Here is a 22489-nt window from a genome sequence, read left to right as displayed (position 1 = left end):
AAGTTCTTCAACTGAAGACTTTGATATTCTGAAGACTTTCTGAAGACTTTGAAAGTGAAGAAATTGGTGTGACCTTGAAGACTTGGTATTCATTTGTGGAACATGAAGCGTGAAGACTTTTGTTTTCGTAGTTTCATTTTCTCTTTCTTGAGTCATAGGAAACACCGTACTGTTAAAGGGGGTCGAGGAAATACTAAGGAAAAATTTCCATGTGATGCTCAACTCAAAATCCTACACCTACAAATCCCTTCGAGTGAAGCCTTTGGAAATCTCATATAGTTCAGTCACTTTCTTCAGTGACAGAGACGAAGTTCTTCTGGTTGCTGATGAATTTGTTCTGACTGAGGAGTTAGGAATTCGTCAGTGCGAATTACCTACACAGTGAGGAACATGATAGCCCTGAGGAATTTGAGAGTCAAATTTCCGACCGTTGCTGTGCTGCGCGCCAGCTGTCCCAAAATATCTTATCCACCTAATGGTCATATCATTGAAGGGCATTTGTGTCTTATCATGTTGGGCTGCTCCCTAGGCTATAAATAGCCTCCCCCTATAAACACTAGCTGGTTGGCTGCTCCGAGAGAACTTGACACTTGTCATTTGAGATCAAACCATCCTCCAAGGACTTTGAGCGAAAATCATCAAGTGAGGAAAAACCCAAACCCAAACACCTACAAACCCAAGTGATTGAGCATCACTGAAGAAATTGATCTTGCATGGATCCGACGCTTGTTACCTTTGAAGACTGTGCTTCTTCCAGATGGTTAGGCGTCAAGGTCTAGAGCATCCAAGAGGAATTGTGGATCGCCGAGTGACCAAGTCTGTGAAGGTTTGGAAGTCGCCTGAAGACTTACCACGAGTGATTGGACGGGATCTGTGTGATCTTAGTTCAAGGAGAATACGGTGAGGACTGGGTGTCCTGAGCTGCGTGCTCAGCGACTGGGTGTCCGGGACTATGTGTCCTCGAGTTTAAATACTCAGCTGCTCCAACCAGACGTACAACTGAGACAGCAGTTGGAACTGGTCTAACAAATCATTGTCTTCACCAACCTACTGGTTCTATTTCCTCAACCCTTTCATTTCCTCATTATTGTGTTGAGTGTTTGTTCATATCTGTGTTTGAAGACTTTGACTGAAGACTTTCTCAATTTCCCCAGTTCAATTTCTTCAGTCTGTTTGTCTTCATCTTGTGTTATCCTGTGATTACGCTTTCTGTACTCTGTGCTAGTTTTCATTTCATCACGATGACCATGCTTGTATTCTGCTATGCTTACTTCTGAGTACTTATTCCGCTGCTAATAGTTCTTCGCTAAGGAATTTCCTCACCGGCAAATTCCTCAGTGAAGATTTCATAAAAATCGCCTATTCACCCCCCCTCTAGTCGACATAGCGCACTTTCACACTTGGCCAGGTTAAGCATCATTTTATAAACCCAGAGATTGTCAAAGGTCTCTTTCAAATCATCTATCAAAGTCTCCTTGTTCCTGGGTTTCACAACAATATCAACCACATAGGCATGAACATTGCGTCCAACCTGGCCATGAAGGCAATTCTGAACACACCATTGGTAAGTCGCCTAGGCACTCTTGAGCCCAAAGGGCATAGACACATAGCAGAAGGCTCCAAAGATAGTGATGAAAGTTGTCTTCTCTTGGTCCTTAACTGCCATCTTGATCTGATGATAACCAGAATAAGCATCCAAAAAGCTTAAGCGCTCACAACCCGCCATAACATCAATAATCTTATCAATACGAGGGAGAGCAAAAGGGTCAGCCGAACATGCCTTATTAAGGTCTGTATAATCCACACACATATGCCAAGTGCCATTTTTCTTAAGTACCAGCACCGGGTTAACCAACCACTCAGGATGAAAAACTTCAATGATGAACCCTGCCGCCAAGAGTCGGGCCACTTCTTCACCAATTTCCTTGCACCTCTCTTCATTAAAACGACGAAGGAATTGCTAGACCGGTTTAAACTTTGGATCCACATTAAGAGTGTGCTCAGCGAGTTCCCTCGGTACACCTGGCATGTCAGAAGGTTTCCATGCAAAGATGTCCCGATTCTCATGGATGAACTCGATGAGCGCGCTTTCCTATTTTGGATCCATACTAACACTGATGCTGAACTACTTGTACGAGTCGCCAGGAATAAAATTAACCATCTTAGTGTCTGTCGGATTTCGGGTTCCGGTAGACCCTTAAGGTTTGAACTCTGGGGTGCGCGTGGAGATCACTCCCCCTACCAACTCACGTCTCGTCGCCTCGCAAAGGATCTAGGCTACACGAAGAACAACACAAGGGACGCAAGGTTTATACTAGTTCGGGCCACCATTGTGGTGTAATACCCTACTCTAGTTTGTGGTGTGGTGGATTGCCTCAGGGGCTTATGATGAGCAATTCAAAGTAAGAACTGCCTCGCGAGGGGAGGAGTTCTTGTGTTGGTGGTTCTGGCTAAGGTTCGCTTGGTCGACCTTTCGATGCCTCTATACTATGGTGGCTAGTATTTATAGAGGGAGGCCCTGGTCCTCTTCCCAAATATTGAGCGGGAAGGGCGCCAACAATTGGCCATTTTGAAGGGGAACATCTAGTACACTTATCCTGACTAAAGTTGGTCCTCGCCTGCCAAAGGCTCTCATGATGACGCTGACTCGGGCTCCACGATGACCTCCATCCTGCCGTTCTGCTGGTCTTGGTCTTGTTGCACCGAAATGGTTGCCTTTGCTTGATACCCTTGCCTGCACTTGCCCCCTTTGCACCAAAGAGGAAACAAGGACTCTGCGCAGGCCGACGCCCGCCTAGCTTTGGTCGTCATGGCTTGCGTCATGGGCACCTCGTGAGGTGCCCCGCCTTGATCTCTCCGCCTCCTCGAGAGCCAGCCTGACGAGGCTGCACCTGAGGAAGCTTCCTGTCGTCCACCCCGCGAGGCTTGGCTCCTCGTGAGGGTCTTGAGCTTGTATTGACAAAGATGGGTCGCACTGGGCCACTCCTTGAGCCACGCCGCATGCCGCAGGCAGGCAAGTCTGGGTACCCCCGTCCCCAGAACACCGACAGTAGCCCCCGGGCCCAAGGCGCGCCCGGACTTGTCTTAGCAGAGAAGCGATGGGGCAAGTGCGAAGCACCGCAGGCCCCAATAGCCTGCGGCCTTGGGCACCGCGTGGCGGTTGATTGGACGGGGGCGTCCCTGTTTCCCCATGCCCCTCATTTTGCGCCCGGCTAGGCGGACCCGTGGTTGCACACAGTCATCCCTCTTTTCGCCATTCGCGCGTTCCTCCCCTCGAGCACCAACCTCTGCTTCCAATCCAATCTCAAACTCTCCTCGTTCCTGTCGCCATGGCGCCAACGAAGAAGGAGAAGGGGAAGAAGCCCGCGCCTTCGCCCCGCTTGCCGCCATCGGCGGCTCCCACCGTCAATTAGTCGATCATACTCAATCTAGAGGCCCTGGACAAGGTCAGCTCTGCCCTTGACACCATCTTCAATTAGTGCGGGAGGACGACGGTCTGGCCCGCATCTCGCTTCTCCCTTGACAGAGTAGTCACCAAGGTCCGGTTCTTCGCCGATGCCCTGTGGGCGGGACTGGTTCCCCCCTTTTCCGATTTCTTCAATGTTGTACTTTCCCTTTATCAGATCCACATGATGCACTTGGGTCCCGAATCCATTACTCTCCTTGCTATTTTCGCCTCTGTTTGCGAGGCGATGGTGGGCATTCCACCTTCAGTTGCCCTGCTGCGCCATTTCTTCTCTTTGCGCCTTAGCGACCCCACTCAATGCTCGCGGTGCGTGAGCTTCCTTGCTGCGCCAGAGGCGGCTGCCTTGGGGATCAATTTCAGCCTTCCTCCGCCTGCGGCTGGGTTCCGAGAGCAGTGGCTGTACGTGGATGTCAGAGTGCCCAGCCCCCTCATCTCGGAGCCTACCTTGCCCGCTGTCCCCAACTCGGGCTGGGGCCATGAGATGCCCACGAGCCCCCAGCTCGCCTTCGTCTGGCGTCGCTTCGGGAACTTGAGGGCGCTCGACGTGACGGTGCCCAAGGTGGTGAAGGAGTTCCTTCAGAGCCGCACTGCACCTCTCCAGTGGCATTCCCGCGGGTGTGGGCCTTTGGGGGGCGTGAAGACCGTATGAGGCTCCAAAAGGAAGATCTGGCGCCCGAAGTGCTGAGGAAGGTCCTCATGATTCTGACTGGGGATCCTTCCTCAGGCAGCCTTCGGCAAGGGGCTGCCCTGCTGTACCTTTGCGTGGGCAGGGCTGACTTTGTGAAGCAGATGCCCAGCTTCGATGAATGGGGGCTACGCCCAGTAGGCCTCACGGGGCCTCGTGAGAACCCAGTTGCTGTGGTTGCCCTCCCGGTTGCCCGCCGCGGTCCTTCCTCAAGTGGTGGAGCCGGGAGGCGAGGGCCGCCGGGGGCCGAAGGGGCTGCTGTTGAGACAATGACGCCGCACAGAACTCTTGAGGTGGCACCTCCTGAAGCCTGCCCTGCGGCAGCCATAGGCGTCAAGCTGCGGCCTGCGGCTCCTGTGGCCGAGGCTCCCGAGGCCCCATCCACCCTCCATGAGGCGGCGCCTGGCGGTGTGCTCTAGGGCAATGCCTCCGACGCCGGTCACCTTGACGCTTCTTCCTTGCCGTAGACTGACCCTTGCACCGAGCTCCTAGGCCGCTTCCGCGTGGACTTCGAGGTCCTCAGAAAGAGAAAGGAGGCCTTGGGTGGTGATGATTACCCCTGCCGCCTATTGAAGCGCAGGAAGTACTTCACCATTGATGAGTAAGTCTTCTCCTTTCTTAGTCCCTTACCTTCCCGTTGCTTCAGCTAACCATTGCCCTGCAGGGCCCTTCCTGCCGAGTTCATGGAGACGGCTAAGGAGCCATCCCCCCAGGCTTCACCCTCTCCACCGATTTCGAGCGTCCTGAGCTCGAGTACCGCCCTTGCCATGAGGTCGGTCGGAGAGGTTAGCCGTCCAGCGGAGCATCCTGATTTTGTGCGCCTCATGCCCCTCCTTCGTGAGCTCTCCTGGGGCATGGCCAGCCTGCCCCGAGCTCCTTCTTTGGTCATGGATGGCAACTGGCTGAGGTCGATCTCACATTCTTCCTCGGGGGATGAACCAGCCCTGGGCCAGGCTTCTGGCAGGGCGTGCCCGGCCAACACGAGGGCGCCATCCCCCAGCCCCCTGCCCAGAGGGGGCGTGCCGGTTCATAGCCCTCCGCATGCGCCAGGAGCGGAGGACGATGCAGAAGACGTGCTCAGGCACGCTCGGGAACGCTGCACCCTTTGCGAAGAGTTTCTCCAGAAGGCGGCTGATGCAATGAGCCAGCTCGGCGCGGAGCTCGCTGGTGAGGATGCGCGTCTTGCGGCCGAAGGCCTGCGCCTTGCTGAGGAGAGGCGCAAGTTGAAGGTTGTCGTTTCCCTTGCGCCTCATCAGCGTGACCTTGACAATGCGAAGGCCGAAGTGTCGCTGGCGGCTTCACGGGAGGCCTGCTCCCAAGCCGTCGAGGAGGCACGGGAGGCAGACCGACGGCGCAAGGCTGCAGAGGAACGTGCGTGGGAGCTCTAGGCCAGGAGAAACTCCCTGGAGAAGCAAGTGGAGCTACGTCAGGTGGCTCTTGTGTCGCTGAAGGGGGCTTCCGTCGACCAAGTGGAGCTCCAGAGATGTGAGGAGGCATTGGCACTGGAGGCCGCTGAGCGCACCCATGATCTTGAGTGGTTGGAGACGAGGGAGGTCCTAGTGGCACTGGTGGAGGATGATTTCACCGCGCGGGAAGCCTGAGTCCAAGAGGAGGTTGACCGTTGTGTGGAGGAAGCTCGCTCAAATCTCGAACGCGAGTACGGAGAAAGGCTGGAGCTGATTAAGGTCGAAGCAGAGGGCAAGACCGCCGCCCTTAAGGCCAAGCTGGATGAAGTGACGCGGCATGCGGACGCTTCCGGGGCCGCCCTTGGCGCTGCGCATGTGGATCTGGCTTCCTCCCACGCTGAGGTGCTCCTTCTTCATCAAAGGGTTGATGAGGTTGAGGCTGTTCCGCGGCGGAACGAGGACGAGATACACTAGTGGCAGACCCTGGAGCACATGCACGGCCCCATGCTTCGCGCTCTCCGGGAAAGGGCTAACGCGATCTTGGGCAACATCTGTGAGGCGGCCGTTGGGGAGCCCCATGTTGTTAACTACGCCGGAAACCTTCAGTTCTTCACCGATGTGGTGACGCAGCTGGAGACTCGGTCGGGCAGGGCCGACAGGCTGGTGGAGGAGAGGAGTCGTGCCTTGCTCAGACGTTCTTTCTCTCGCGTCTTCAGTTATCTACAGGATAAAGACCCCCACTTTGACTTTGACACCGCCATCGCACCGGTACCCGTGGCCATTCGGGGTGATCTAGCGCATTGGGTGGAAGACAACATGGACGCCCTTGTTAGGGCCTTCACCACCGACGATGACGGTGTGGTCGTGGCTGCCGATGAGGGCGGTGTGGTGAATGATCCGGATGCTGGTGATGGCGACGTAGCGGACGATGGCGAGGCCAGTGGCGCCAGTGATGACTCCGGAGGTGCCCCTGAAGATGCATTGGGAGATTTATCCGATTGATCGCACGTCATTCCTGCTGTTTACCCTACGCAGAGAGAGTTCGGGCTTGGCCCTGAAGGTCGTAAGAGCATTTTGGGAGGGGGGTCCCCTCGTGTAAAAACCTGCAGTTAGCGTATTCGTAGACATGATGTCGCATGCATGCTTATGCCGAGCGATTGCCCTCGTGATGAGTCAGTTGACTTGTTTACCTTCGACCCACGCGGGTCCTGAGCGAGCCCGCGGGGGCCGCAGTGTCCCGAGTGCCTCCTGAGCGAACCCACTAATTTGTGATGAGAACCTCCTGAGAGGACGTAGAGACAGCAGCCCGCGCTGCGTACATGCCTGGCCCGGCCCGACTCGCGAGGGGCTCGCGAGGGGAGGCAACCGATGCTGGCTTTGGACGCAAAGCCGAAACCAGAACGCGAGAGATTGCTCGAACGATACTAAACACCCCTTCCCCGAACACACGCAAGCCTCAAGTCCAAATCCAACTTAAATTCAAACCGGGGAAATTGACAACCAAGAGAAAGGCAAAAAGCAAAAAAGCCGTGTCCGGCACCTAGTCTAGTCTTCGACGTCTTCTCACCAGTGCGCAGCTAAGTGCTGCCACTGGGCATGGGCGGGAGCCCCCGAGGCCCGAGGGCGGCTCTTCGGAGACTCCTGGGCATATACATCCCTACTCATTATTACGTGAGAGTGTCAAGGGGCGGCGAGCTTCACAGGCATTGGGCCTTCTTCACAGGTACCGGCCTTGCTTCATATCGCCAGATGAGGGCCACGCGTTGCGACACACTCTATTGACATTGACGACGGCCGGAGACCGAGGACGCCGCCGATGGGATAGAGCGGTCGCCAGCGGTTCCCCCGACGACCACGGGTCCTCTATCGGGGGTAGGCCCTAGGGCACCTCCCCGATAGAGGGCCTACCTTTTGAGGACGCCTTGCTCCGAGCTTCGCGGGGTTGAGGCCGAATCTCGGCCCCTCTCTAGAAGCCCCCGGTGCCCTCCTCCTGAGGGGTAGGGAACTGTCAAATTGGGGCAGCCATCTGCCGCGGCGACCTGTACCTCATGTGACCCATGGTTAGCGTAAGCTTGCTCATGAGGAATTAGCGGTACCCGATAGTCGCTGCCACCAGCGCGGTCGTCGAGGCTCTCCTGGGGTTCTCGAAAGAGCTCAGCTTCCGGCATCTCTTCCCCCCAGCCTGGGTCAAGGAACAAGCCATGGTCTTCTTCCAGCGCGCGCCCTTGATCTACCATGTGGGGCACGTAAGCTTCCGGGACTGCCGCCCCGAATGCCTCGTCGTAGTGCCCCACGTGCCACGCAGTCCTGCTCGAAGTGCTGCATTGGGGGTGGTAGCGTGGCGGCCCTCCGGCGACGTGGGCTGTAGTGAATGCCCCTTTGCTGATTGGAGGCGGAGCCGGTCCTGCCTGCCGCCCGGCGCTGACGGCCAGGCTAGCGCTGGGGAGGCCTTGGGATCCGCTCGGAGCTGCACGGGCGCGTATGGGGCCTCCGTGCGGTCCGCCATGGACCTGGAGCGGCAGCTGGGCGCAGAAGGGATGAGCCCCTGAGGCGGGGGAGCCCAGGAGCTCTGTCACCCGCTCTAGTAGCACGTCGTGGCCGCCCTCCAGCAGCCTGCATCATAGTAGCTCTCGGGCCACCGTGAGCGCGACCCTTGAGTTCGCCTCCTCCCGTCGGGTGTACGGCGCCGTTGCCGTGGCGTGGCTTGAAGCCCTTGCTGCTGACCGCACCTGCCACGGCGTGAGAGCTGGTGATGCCTGGCCGCATTGCCCGCGACCCGCAGCGCCCTGCGGACAGCGGGCTGCCTGGGGCACAAGGTTGAGGTCGCTCTGGGCGGGCGGCTCGGTGCGGGCAGGCCCGGCCGCCCAGGGGTCGGGGTTGCCCGTTGGGACGCTGTACATGATGATGACGATGCGACGAAACGCGAGGCGGCGAAAGAAAGATTCCAGCGCACCCCTACCTGGCGCGCCAAATGTCGGATTTCGGGTTCCGGTAGACCCTTAAGGTTCGAACTCTGGGGCGCACGCGAAGATCACTCCCCCTACCAACTCGCGTCTCGTCGCCTCACAAAGGATCTAGGCTACATGAAGAACAACACAAGGGACGCAAGGTTTATACTAGTTCGGGCCACCATTGTGGTGTAATACCCTACTCTAGTTTGTGGTGTGGTGGATTGCCTCACGGGCTGATGATGAATAATACAAAGGAAGAACTGCCTCGCGAGGGGAGGAGTTCTTGTGTTGGTGGTTCTGGCTAAGGTTCACTTGGTCGACCTTTCGATGCCTCTAAACTATGGTGGCTAGCCCTATTTATAGAGCGAGGCCCTGGTCCTCTTCCCAAATATTGAGCGGGAAGGGCGCCAACAATTGGCCATTTTGAAGGGGAACATGTAGTACACTTATCCTGACTAAAGTTGGCCCTCGCCTGCCAAAGGCTCTGATGATGACGCCGGCTCGGGCTCCACGATGACCTCCATCCTGCCGTTCTGCTGGTCTTGGTCTTGTTGCACCGAAATGGTTGCCTTTGCTTGATACCCTTGCCTGCACTTGCCCCCTTTGCACAAAAGAGGAAACAAGGACTCTGCGCAGGCCGGCGCCCGCCTGGCTTCGGTCTTCATGGCTTGCGTCATGGGCACCTCGTGAGCTGGCCCACCTTGATCACTCCGCCTCCTCGTGAGCCAGCCTGGCAAGGCTGCACCTGAGGAATCTTCATGTCGTCCGCCCCGCGAGGCTTGGCCCCTCGCGAGGGTCTTGAGCTTGTGTTGATGAAGATGGGCCGCACTGGGCCACTCCTTGAGCCACGTCGCAAGCCGCAGGCAGGCAAGTCTGGGTACGCCTGTTCCCAGAACACCGACAGTGTCATCTGCCGACTTAAACTTCAATTGGGGTTCATTTTTTGCAGTAGGCTTCTTCAAAGGCGTCATATCCGCCAGGTCAACATTATCTTTATAAAACTTTAACTCCTCAGTGGCACAGGCTGACTCAGCCTACATAGCATCACCCTCTTCACAGTCCAGAGCAATCTTTCTATCACCATGCACCGCGATGGTGCCCTTATGACCCGACATTTTAAGCTGGAAATAAACATAACAAGGTTGTGCCATAAATTTGGCATAAGCCGGATGCCCGAAGAAAGCATGATACGGGCTCTTGATCTTAACCACCTCAAAGCTCAACTTCACTACTTTGGAATCACGGTCATCTCAAAGGCCACCTCTAGTGCTATCTTACCCACCGGCTACGCCGATTTACCAGGCACCACCCCATGGAAAACAGTAGAAGACGTCTTAAGATCCTTGTTAGTCAAATTCATATGACGAAAAGTCTCATAGTAAAGGATATTGATACTGCTGCCCCCATCCATGAGCACCTTCGTAAGCTTATACCCTCCTACCTGAGGAGCAACTACCAATGTCTATTGACCAGGATTGTCAACCCGGGGCGGGTGATCCTCCCGGCTCCATACAATAGGCTGCTCAGACCACCTCAAATAACGAGGTACTGCCGGCTCAACTAAGTTCGCCCCCCGCTAATGGATTTTTTGATCTCGCTTGCACAGACTTGTGGTGAACACATGATATTGACCACTATTCAGCTGCTTTGGATTGCTCTGATAACCAGACTGCTGCTGCAGATTCCCTTAGCCAGATTGCTGATTAAAACCACCTTGATTGCCTTGGCTCTGAAAGCCATAGTTTGAACCGCCACCTCCAAAACCAGGCCCATGAGAACCGAACCTGAACTATTGTGTGGGCCATGATTGTTTTGGAAAAAATTAGAGTTTCTATACTCCCTCATGATGAAGCAAATCCTTCCACATATGACTAGCCGGCTTATCCTAGGTTCCATGATGTGGGCAAGGATGATTCATCTTGGCCTCAAGGTTGAACTTCGGCCCTCCAAACCAGGGCGCTGGCTTTTTCCCCTTACGACGCTGATTATTACTCTGTGTATTGGTGTTAGCCACAAAGTCTAAACCGCCGTCGGCTTTGCGCTTACCATTGCTACCTTGACCCACCATGTTATTCTGTCCCTTTGCATTGCCACTCTTCTTTCCTTTGCCAGTTTTCTCCTCATCAGATTCTGGGTCTTTAGTGCTATCAGAGTTGGTGTATTTGATGAGAGCCGCCATGAGCTCCCCCATATCATTGCAATTGCGCTTAAGCTGCCCCAATTTCTGTTTAAGGGGAAGAAAACGGCAATTCTTCTCTAACATTAGGACTGTTGAACCGGCATTGATAATGTCCGATGAGTGTATAAAGGCTGAGATCCAGCGCACCCAATTGGTTGTTGACTCGCCCTCACCCTGTAACCAAGAGTCCAAATCCAGAATGACATAGGCTTCTTGCATGTGTCTTCAAAATTTTGAATAAATTGCATTTTCAACTCCGCCGATGACCCAATGGAGTTAGCGGGCAACCCTTTTAACCAAGTACGAGCCGGGCCATCCAACATGATGGTGAAATACGTAGCACATGCAACATCACTAAGATCTAGCATGTCCATAGCCATCTCATAGCTTTCAATCCAAGCCTCTGGGGGCTGACCCGCCATGTAGTTAGGCACCTTGCGGGGGCCCTTGAAATCCTTAGGCAAGCCTCATTGCACAAAGCCGACACTAAACACGGCACACCCAAGGTTCTAGAGGTCACTCCTGCCTCCACAGACGCTGACGGATAAACAGGATATTGCTGTTGAGCCGCCATCTGAGCTGCCAATGCCGCCTCACGCCGCGCTCTGCCCTGGCTGACCAAAGCCTGAGCATCATTACCAATGCACTGCGGGTCAGACCTACGAGGTTGATTGCGGTGCTGCTCACTGCTTGGCATGGTCGGTTCATTAATGTGTCTGCTATAACTCCGGCTTGGACACGGGGTCGAGTCAATCCATTCACAACTATATGAATAAGCCGCCTGTTGAGCCACAGCCATCCGAAGAAGTTCTCCGGCTCGCCATATTTTCATCGCAGCTGGCGACTTATCCTGAACCGGGAGAGCCACCAATCGAGTAGCCGCAACTATCATGTTATCCAGAGGATTAGAATAGTGACCTGGGGGGATCGGAAGATGCTGAGGAGGGGTCAAATTCAAACGTGGGGGGTCTACAACACATGGTTGAACCGGTGCTCGAGTTGTCGGCGCCTCAATGGCCCGATCCACACCAGGCGGGTTACTGGTTCCTACCCTAGGCATGTTGAAAAGGTTCCTCCCATCGGAAACCGGGGGTAACCAACTCACATACCTTCTGTTAAAGACAACATTTGATGCGTCCCGGTCCAAGCTCAAGCGAAAGTTCTCTGCTTGAAGCCGTTCTGCCTCCCTCTCCAAGGCGGCTCGCTCCGTCACCATTCAGGAGTTCTCAGCGTTTAGATCCTCCTTGGCTTGGGCTATCTCATCATGTAACTTTGCAACGTCCGTGTTATGTTGTGTTTGGTTCGCTGAGGTTACCTCTGTCATCAACAACATCGCCAGAGCCTCCAACAGATCAGATAAAACTTGAGCCAGCGGGCGCACAGGGCCTCCTGCCCCAACTGCCATTGCCGTCACTGAACCAGAGATCATTGCTGCGCAGTTGAAGAATTCCGCCCTGGCTATGTGTTGGAAATATGCCCTAGATGCAATAATAAAATCATTATTATTATATTTCCTTGTTCATGATAATTGTCTATTGTTCATGCTATAATTGTATTAACCGGAAACGTAATACATGTGTGAATACATAGACCACAACATGTCCCCAGTGAGCCTCTAGTTGACTAGCTTGTTGATCAATAGATGGTTATGGTTTCTTGAACATGGACATTGTATGTAGTTGATAGCGGGATCACATCATTAGGAGAATGATGTGATGGACAAAACCCAATCCTAAGCATAGCACAAGATCGTGTAGTTCGTTTGCTATAGGCGTTTCTAATGTCAAGTATCATTTCCTTAGACCATGAGATTGTGCAACTCCCAGATACCGTAGGAATGCTTTGGGTGTACCAAACGTCACAACGTAACTGGGTGGCTATAAAGGTACACTATAGGTATCTCCGAAAGTGTCTGTTGGGTTGGCACGAATCAAGACTAGGATTTGTCACTCCGTATGATGGAGAGGTATCTCTGGGCCCACTCGGTAATGCATCATCACAATGAGCTCAATGTGACTAAGAATTTAGTCACGGGATCATGCATTACAGAATGAGTAAAGTGACTTGCCGGTAACGAGATTGAACAAGGTATTGGGATACCGACGATCGAATCTCGGGCAAGTAACATACCGATTGACAAAGGGAATTGTATATGGGATTGTTTGAATCCCCGACATCGTGATTCATCCGATGATATCATCGTGGAACATGTGGGAGCCAACATGAGTATCCAGATGCCGTTGTTGGTTATTGGCCGGAGAGATGTTTCGGTCATGTCTGCATGATTCCCGAACCCATAGAGTCTACACACTTAAGGTTCGGTGACGCTAGAGTTGTTATGGGAATTAGTATGTGGTTACCGAATGTTGGTCGGAGTCCCAGATGAGATCCCGGCCATCACGAGGAGTTCTGGAATGATCCAGAGACAAAGATTTATATATGGGAAGTCCTTATTCGGTCACCAGAAGTGTTCGGGGGTTTATCGGTATTGTACCGGGACCACCGAAAGGTTTCCGGGGGTCCACCAGGAGGTTCCACCTGCTCCAGAGGGCCCTATGGGCTGAATATGGAGGGGAACCAGCCACTAAGTGGGCTGGGCGCCAACCCCCCCTAGGGCCCATGCGCCTAGGGTTGGGGGGGGAACCCTAAAGGGGGCGCCCCCCTTGGCTTGGGGGGCAAGCCTTCCGCCTTGGCCGCCGCCCTCCCCTCTAGATCCATCTAGAGGGGGCCGTCCCCCCTCTCCCTTGCCCCTGTAAATAGAGGGGAGGTGGGAGGGCTTCCGCACCCTTCCCCTGGTGCAGCCCTCTCCCTCCCCAACACCTCCTCCTCCTCCGTGGTGCTTGGCGAAGCCCTGCCGGAGAACTGCAAGCTCCACCACCACGTCGTCATGCTGCCAGAGCTCTCCCTCAACTTCTCCTCTCCCCTTGCTGGATCAAGAAGGAGAAGACGTCCCCGAGCTGTACGTGTGTTGAACACGGAGGCAGCGTCCGTTCGGCATTAAATCGGATCTTCTGCGATTTGAATCGCCACGAATACGACTCCCTCATCCGCATTCTAGTAATGCTTCCGCTTAGCGATCTTCAAAGGTATGAAGATGCACATCATCTCTCTCTCTCTTGTTGCTAGAATGTCCTAGGTTGATCTTGGTGATACGTATAATTTTTTTGAATTATTGCTACGTTCCCCAACAATGCATCATGAGCTAGGTCTATGCGTAAATTCTATGCACGAGTAGAACACAAGTAGTTGTGGGCGTTGGTTTGTTCAATTTGCTTACCGTTAGTAGTCCTATCTTGTTTCGATGGTATTGTGGGATGAAGCGGCTCGAACCGACCTTACACGTACGCTTATGTGAGACATGTTTCGCCGACTGACATGCACTTATTGCATAAGGTGGCTAGCGGGTGTCTGTCTCTCCCGCTTTAGTCGGATCAGATTCGATGAAAAGGATCCTTATGAAGGGTAAATAGCAATTGGCACATCACCATTGTGGCTTTTTCGTAGATAAGAAACGTTCTTGCTAGAAACCCATAGCAGCCACGTAAAACATGCAACAACAATTTGAGGACGTCTAAATTGTGTTTGCAGGATATGCTATGTGATGTGATATGGCCAAAAGAATGTGATGAATGATATATGTGATGTATGAGATTGATCATGTTCTTGTAATAGGAATCACGACTTGCATGTCAATGAGTATGACAACCAGCAGGAGCCATAGGTGTTGTCTTTATTTATTGTATGACCTGCGTATCTTTGAAAAACGCCATGTAATTACTTCACTTTATTGCTAACCGTTAGCCATAGTAGTAGAAGTAACAGTTGGCGAGACAACTTCATGAAGACACGATGATGGAGATCATGGTGTCATGCCGGTGACGAAGGTGATCATGCCACGCCTCAAAGATGAAGATCAAAGGCGCAAGATGATATTGGCCATATCATGTCACTTTATGATTTGCCTATGATGTTTGTCATGTTTACATCTTATTTGCTTAGAACAACAGTAGCATAAATAAGATAATCCCTGACTATTTTTTTTCAAGAAAGTGTTCCCCCTAACTGTGCACCATTGCGAAAGTTTGTTGTTTCGAAGAACCACATGATGATCGGGTGTGATAGATTCTAACGTTCGCATACAATGGGTGTAAGCCAGATTTACACATGCAAAACACTTAGGTTGACTTGACGAGCCTAGCATGTACAGACATGGCCTCGGAACACAAGAGACTGAAAGGTCGAACATGAGTTGTATAGTAGATACGATCAACATGAAGATGTTCATCGATGATGACTAGTCTGTGTCACGTGATGATCGGACACGGCCTAGTTGACTCGGATCATGTATCACTTAGATGACTAGAGGGATGTCTATCTGAGTGGGAGTTCATTAAATAATTTGATTAGATGAACTTAATTATCATGGACATAGTCTAAAATATCTTTGCCAATATGTCTTGTAGATCAAATGGCCCACGCTAATGTTGCCCTCAACTTCAACGCGTTCCTAGAGAAAACCAAGCTGAAAGACAATGGTAGCAACTATACGAACTGGGTCCGGAACATGAGGATCATCCTCGTAGGTGCCAAGAAAGCATATGTCCTAGAAGCACCGCTAGGTGGAGCAACCATTTTCCCAGCAACTCAAGACGTTATGAATGCCTGGCAGTCGCGTAGTGATGATTACTCCCTAGCTCAGTGTGGCATGCTTTATAGCTTGGAACAGGGGCTCCAAAAGCGTTTTGAGCAGCACAGAGCATATGAGAATATTCCAAGAGTTGAAAATGGTTTTCCAAGCTCATGCCCGGGTTGAGAGATATGAAGTCTCCTACAAGTCCTATAGTTGTAAGATGGAGGGAAACAGTTCTGTAAGTGAGCATATACTCACTATGTCCGGGTTACACAACGGTTTTTCTCAGTTGGGAGTTAATCTCCTAGATGACTCGGTCATTGACAGGATCCTCCAGTCGCTCCCACCTAGCTAAAAGAGCTTTGTGATGAACTACAATATGCATGTGATGGATAAGTCCATTCCTGAGTTATATTCAATGCTGAAATCAGTGGAGGTGGAAATCAAAAAGGAACATCAAGTGTTGATGGTGAATAAGACCACTAATTTCAAGAAAGGCAAGGGTAAAAAGAACTTCAAGAAGGACGGCAAGGGAGTTGCCGCGCCTGGTAAATCAGTTACCGGGAAGAAGCCAAACAATGGACCCAAGCCCGAGACTCAGTGCTTTTATTGCAAGGGAAATGGTCACTGGAAGTGGAACTTCCCCAAGTACTTAGCGGACAAGAAGGCCGACAACACCAAAGGTATATGTGATATGCATGTTATTGATGTGTACCTTACCAGTACTCGTAGTAGCTCCTGGGTATTTGATACCGGTGTGGTTGCCCATATTTGTAACTCAAAATAGGAGCTGCAGAATAAGCGGAGACTGGCGAAGGATGAGGTGACGATGCGCGTCAGGAATGGTTCCAAGGTCGATGTGATCGCCGTCGGCACGCTACCTCTATAGTTACCTACGGGATTAGTTTTGAACCTCAATAATTGTTATTTAGTGCCAGCTTTGAGCATGAACATTGTATCTGGATCTCGTTTAATGCGAGATGGCTACTCATTTAAATCCGAGAATAATGGTTGTTCTATTTATTTGAGAGATATGTTATATGGTCATGCCCCGCTGGTCAATGGTTTATTCTTATTGAATCTCAAATGTGATGTTACACATATTCATAGTGTGAATACCAAAAGATCTAAGGTTAATAATGATAGTCCCACATACTTGTGGCACTGCCGCCTTGTTCATATTGGTGTCAAACGCATGAAGAAGCTCCATGCAGATGGACTTTTGGAGTCTCTTGATTATGAATCATTTGACACGTGCGAACCATGCCTCATGGGAAAGATGACCAAGACTCCGTTCTCCGAAACAATGGAGCGAGCAACCAACTTGTTGGAAATAATACAAACTGATGTGTGCGGTCGAATGAGCGTTGAAGCTAGCGCTGGCTATCGTTATGTTCTCACCCTCACTGATGAGTTAAGTATATATGGGTATGTTTACTTGATGAAACACAAGTCTGAGACCTTTGAAAAGCTCAAGGAATTCAGAGTGAGGTAGACAATCAACGTGACCGGAAAATAAAGTTCTTACGTTCAGATCACGGAGGAGAATATTTGAGTCACGAGTTTCGTGCGCACTTAAGGAAATGTGGAATTGATTCACAACTCACGCCGCCTGCAACACCTCAGCATAATGGTGTGTCCGAACATCGTAATCGCACTCTATTGGATATGGTGCGATCTATGATATCTCTTACCAATTTACCGCTATCGTTTTGGGGTTATGCTTTAGAGACAGCCACATTCACTTTAGATAGGGCACCATCTAAATCCGTTGAGCCGACACCATATGATTTATGGTTTGGGAAGAAACCTATGCTGTCATTTATAAAATTTTGGGGATGCGATGCTTATGTCAAGAAACTTCAACCTGAAAAGCTCGAACCCAAGTCGGAAAAATGCATCTTCATAGGATACCCTAAGGAAACCATTGGGTATACCTGCTACCTCAGACCCGAAGGCAAGATGTTTGTTGCCAAGAACGGATCCTTTCTGGAGAAAGAGTTTCTCTCGAAAGAAGTAACTGGGAGGAAAGTAGAACTTGATGAAGTACTGCCTCTTGAACCGGAAAGTAGCGCAGCTCAAGAAAATGTTTCTATGGTGCCTGCATCGACTAGAGAGGAAGTTAATGATGATGATCAAGGAACTTTGGGTCAAGTTGCTACTGAACTTTGTAGGTCCACAAGGGAATGTTCCACACCAGAGTGGTATGGCAACCCTGTCCTCGAAATCATGTTGTTAGACAACGGTGAACCTTCGAACTATGAACAAGTGATGGCGGGCCCAGATTCCAACAAATGGCCTGAAGCCATGTGATACGTCTCCAACATATCTATAATTTTTGATTGTTCCATGCTATTATATTACCCATTTTGGATGTTTATGGGCTTTACTTTACACTTTTATATCATTTTTGGGACTAACCTACTAACCGGGGGCCCAACCCGAATTGCTGGTTTTTTGCCTATTTCAGTCTTTCGAAGAAAAGGAATATCAAATGGAGTCCAAACCGAATGAAACCTTCAGGAGTTATCTTTTCGGAACAAACGCAAACCAAGAGATTTGGAGTGGATGTCAAGATACAAACGAGGCGGCCACGAGGGTGCCCGGTGCGCTCCCTGGGGGTGGGCGCGCCCCCCACCCTCGTGGGCCCCTCGTTGCTCCACCGACGTACTTTCTTCGCCTATATATACTCCTGTACCCTGAAAATATCGGAGAGCACCACGAAAACCTAATTCCACCACCGCAACCTTCTGTATCCGCGAGGTCCCATCTTGGAGCCTTCGGCGGCACTCCGCCGGAGGGGGAATCGGCCATGGAGGGCCTCTACATCATCTCCAAGGCCTCTCTGATGAGTTGTGAGTAGTTTACCCACTACTAGGAAAAGTCATGCTAGTGGCGCACCAGTTTTGCCTACTAATGGCGCACTACTGGTGCGCCACTAGCATCACGCCATTAGAATTAAATTCTAATGGCGCACAACTGGTGCGCCATTAGTATCTAGTGTTCTAATGGTGCACCAAGAAGTGCGCCATTAGAATTCCTCCCAGGGGGCCATATGTACCCATGTGCTTTGGCTTTCTAATGGCGCACCAGTGGATGATGCGCCATTAGTGTGATTATTACAGTGCGCCATTAGTGTCTTGTGTGGTGCGCCATTAGTATTAATATTAGTTTTTTTTTCTGATTTTTTCACAGGTTACAAAATATATTATTTGACAGAATATAGACAGCACCACACAGCAACAGCAGATTCATCGAATACAATAGAAGGTAAGTCTCCGAATACAATTCATCATATTAGTCTCCGAATACAAAAGACCGAACGAAGATAAAACATTACAAGTCTCGGAGACCGCGAGTAGCGAGTTTGTCTTCACATTACAAGTCGATATCGATCATGTAAACTACCATCACATAGAAGAGAGCTTCAGTCATCACGATGAGTATCATCGCGATGAAACTGGTCTTCACCCGGTTCCTCCAACGCTCCCTCCTCTCTCCCGCTAGATAGCGGGCCTATCTAGATTCCGCCTCCGCCCTAGTGATGTACCCTTTGTAACTGTTACCCCTGAAACGGTGAACCTGTGTCCGACACTCCTCCCAGTCGTCGTAGACTCCGGGAACCTTACCCTTGTACACGACATACGACGACATCTCTATGCACAAGCCAGACAACAGACAATACATAAGCAATATATAAGTATGCAACAAAAGGACCGGAAGAGAAAAGCAAGACATTAATAGCACGATTCATGGTCCTACTAATAAATAGCATCTATTACATCTAAGTTGAACGACTGTCCAAACCAAAGAGACATACAAGTTCATTAAAGTTTAATTACAACATGAGCTAATCGATGTTTCAGAACTACAAATAGCATCACTACTTTCGACTCGACTCATGGGACCGGAGCGTGGATGAAGCCGCCGTCTTTCGTGATGGTCATGAAGTCGCGGGCGTTGTCAGCCTGCATTTGAAGTGTTGTGTCTATCTCACTGTTAGACGGTTGCTCTCTGAGGTAGAACTGCCCCGAGGTACGATGGACACGTTGATGGATGATTTCTGCAAACTCCGACTGGATGCGAAAGAATTCTTGTCGGAGGTCCGCGTCCTGGATTGCTGCCAATCTTGTGGCCCAATCTTTGACATTATTTGGTAGCAGAAGGTGATTATGGTCCCGTAAAATCTCCCTCATGTGATGGAGGGCGTAGTAGGCATCCTTCTGACTGCCAGGCGGCTGCTTGACGCAGGGGAACGTCGTATGGTGGGTGAACACGTGCTTGCCGTACCTACGAATTGGCCTCTTAAAGGTGCCTCCAGATGCGGCGCAGCCGGGGAGAGCATCATCAAGAACTTTCTTGATATTTGTGTAGTCTCTCTTGGAGTCACGGTCCTGGACGAAATATGTGGCCGTGGAATATTTCGGCTTAAGAGGATGAGTGTGCAATGTGTGTCACTGCACAGAACACGGAATGTTAGAAAAAACGATCGAAATCTAAGAAATCATATGTTACGGGGTGGTGAGGGGATGACTTACTCGGGAAAGTAAGGCACGAGGAAGTTACCATTATCTGGGTTTGCCAGAATGAAGCCTTCGAGGTGTGAACTTGTGACTTGCCGGTCCCCAGCACTGCCCAAGATCTTGGCACGCATGTAGAAGGGGTCGACTATCACGATGTCCGGGGTCTTGTCTCGAATGATCCGCATCTCCATACTCAGCGAAAACAGCTGAACGAAGGTGTAGTGCAGCGGATGAAGATTAAACATAGCAAAGATGTCATCAAACCGCAGGACGATCGTACCCCCGATGGCGCCATCCACAAAGCCCTTGCCCTTTGGCACCTTGGCCACGAAAACCGGGTATGCCACATCTTTCTGGGAGAGACGTCGCTTCTCCAAAGATAGAACGCTGTCATGCAAACTCCACATAGTACCGGTTGCAGCATTGAGCATATTTGTCGGTAGCATCGCCCTACCCGCCACATGCACCCTCCTCGAGATATCCTGAGGTGAAGGTGGCCCGTCCTAAGCATGGATCGTACTCGGTGCCGGCTGGCTCGCACCGACACCCTTGGCAGTCTTTCGTTTCCATCCCTTCTTCTTGATCTGCTGTAATGGGACCGAGTTCTGCTCACAGACCGCCTTCTTGAGCATGTTGGGGCTGATAATATTTCGCACCTCAGCTATGTGAGGCTCGGTGAAGGCGGGAGCTGGAGGCGTCTCCTGAGAACTGAACGCCAGACGACGCCTGTTGCAATTGGATTTCTCCACCGTACCGGCTAGATCGTGATCGTCTTGGTTGGGTTCTTGAGAAGGAGGCCCGCCGAACTCGTCATCGTACCCATGTTCGGCAAAGTACTTATCGACGTTGGTAAATGTACCGTCGTCGTTGTCGTCGTCGTCCGTATCCTGTGCCATATGCATGTCCGGATCCTGTGCCATAGGGATGTCCAGCATGTCCGGTAGCATTGCGGCATTCTTGCCATGTCCGGTCTTGTCTGTGAGGTGGTGTCCCCCGCCCCCAAATGAATCTGGCTGTTCGGCCAAAGCAGGGGCCAGCTTAGGCAGGCGCTGAGGGTCATCAGATCTTCTTCGTCGGCCCCGGCGGGTTGAATCGGAGGTAACAACTCGTTGCAGCCTGGCAGCACCCGAACCAGTTGAACCCTATACATGGTGGGTGGCATCGGTTTACCGTGGAACACGGGGTTGCCCGGTTGAACGATATTGCCCTTAGCGACATCGACCAACTCGTCGTTCACGAAGTGCAGGAGAGTGCACGGAACGTTGGCGGCGCCCTGCGAAAACATATAGGGCGTCAGGGATGCCCAGTCAAAGGCAAAAGGAGATGAAGTCCTCGGCCGAGAGGCTTAATGATTTACCATGTTGATGGCGTTGATCCCGGCTAATGTCAAGGATCCGCCAACGGCGGGCGTGCAACTGACAGAGGGGCCACTTGCTGGCGAGGTGCCGGCCGGCGTACACCCGGGTGCATTAAGCTCCAATGCCCGTGCCGGCGCCGGAGACACCAATACCGCCGCTGCCGATGACACCAATGGCGCCGCCGGAGACACCAATGGCGCCGCCTGCGCGTTGTGCGAGTTGCTGGCCATGAAGCTGGGAATCGGGGGCGGCCCCTGTTGGCCACCCGCAATCCACGTCGTCAGCCCATGAATCAAGGTAGGCCTAATGCCGTAGAGCGTCGTCCCCAGTTGTACTTGCACTTGCTCTTGGATAATCTCCGGAATCCGCGCCACTTGTGCCTTGAGTTCTTCAACCTCGCGCAATTGGCTTTCCAAGCTGGTCTTTTTCTCCTTTCGCCCACCAGCGGTATAGTATGACGACCATTTTGTGGACAAGGCTTTGCCGGCCACACGACCTGCTGACGTCGACTTACTGAGCTTATCCTTGTTTTTCATTACGTTCAACGCCCTATTTAGAGTGTTGTCCCAAGCAGGGGTGCTCTAAGACGACCCCGCGCTACTGCTTTCAGTCTCCTTCGCCAGAACAAGCTCAAGCGCCCTGGTCTTCGGATCCGTGGTAAGCTCCTTTGTTTCGGGTCCTCCTTGTACCGGGCCCTGACAAAGTTCCTGGTCTGCTTGTCACCGCTGTATTTCTTGAAGCGGGGCGGTAGGCCTTGCTCGGCACGCTCCGCGTCCTCCTTGTCCCATATAGGCTCCGCCACTCTGTAACTGCCAGGACCGAGTTTGTGTTACCCTAAGTTCAACTCCTGCATTTCTTTCCCCCACTGACTTGATTCGGAGGTTGCACTGCTCTCCCACTTGATCTTGAACTCCTTGTAGTCATCTTCGCTGATCGAAGGATTTTTCGCCTTGATCTTCTCATAACTATCACCTTTATCAATCATTCTCTTCACCGCGCTTCTCCAAGTACACAGGGTCGTGCTCATCCTTGTGAGGGCGGCACTGTTCACTTTATTCCCTGAGAGGTGTGTGTTTTCAAATTCGGCGGGGAACTTGTATCGTTCGTGCAGCTTCATGAAGAGGAGGTTGTGCAAATTCCCTCGGTCCTTATGCCTAAGGTTCTCGGTGTTGATCGAGACGGTGCTCCGGAGAATGCACCCGACCTGAACCGAGTACCCCTTGACTATATGGTTGGGCTCCGTTGGATGCCCGTCGAAGTCCACTTGAGTAAATTCCTCCTTGAGGGTGCG

At 51.8% G+C, this 22489-nt stretch overlaps 1 pseudogene; it reads right to left on the bottom strand.

Annotated features, from left to right (window-relative positions):
* Positions 1 to 18388: 18388 nt before the first annotated feature.
* LOC119305571 lies at positions 18389 to 21734 on the bottom strand (annotated as a pseudogene).
* Positions 21735 to 22489: the final 755 nt, after the last annotated feature.

This window comes from Triticum dicoccoides, chromosome 1B, assembly GCF_002162155.2.
Source record: "Triticum dicoccoides isolate Atlit2015 ecotype Zavitan chromosome 1B, WEW_v2.0, whole genome shotgun sequence".
NCBI classification, from domain to species: Eukaryota; Viridiplantae; Streptophyta; class Magnoliopsida; order Poales; family Poaceae; genus Triticum; species Triticum dicoccoides.
This window is presented reverse-complemented; position numbering and strand designations above follow the sequence as displayed.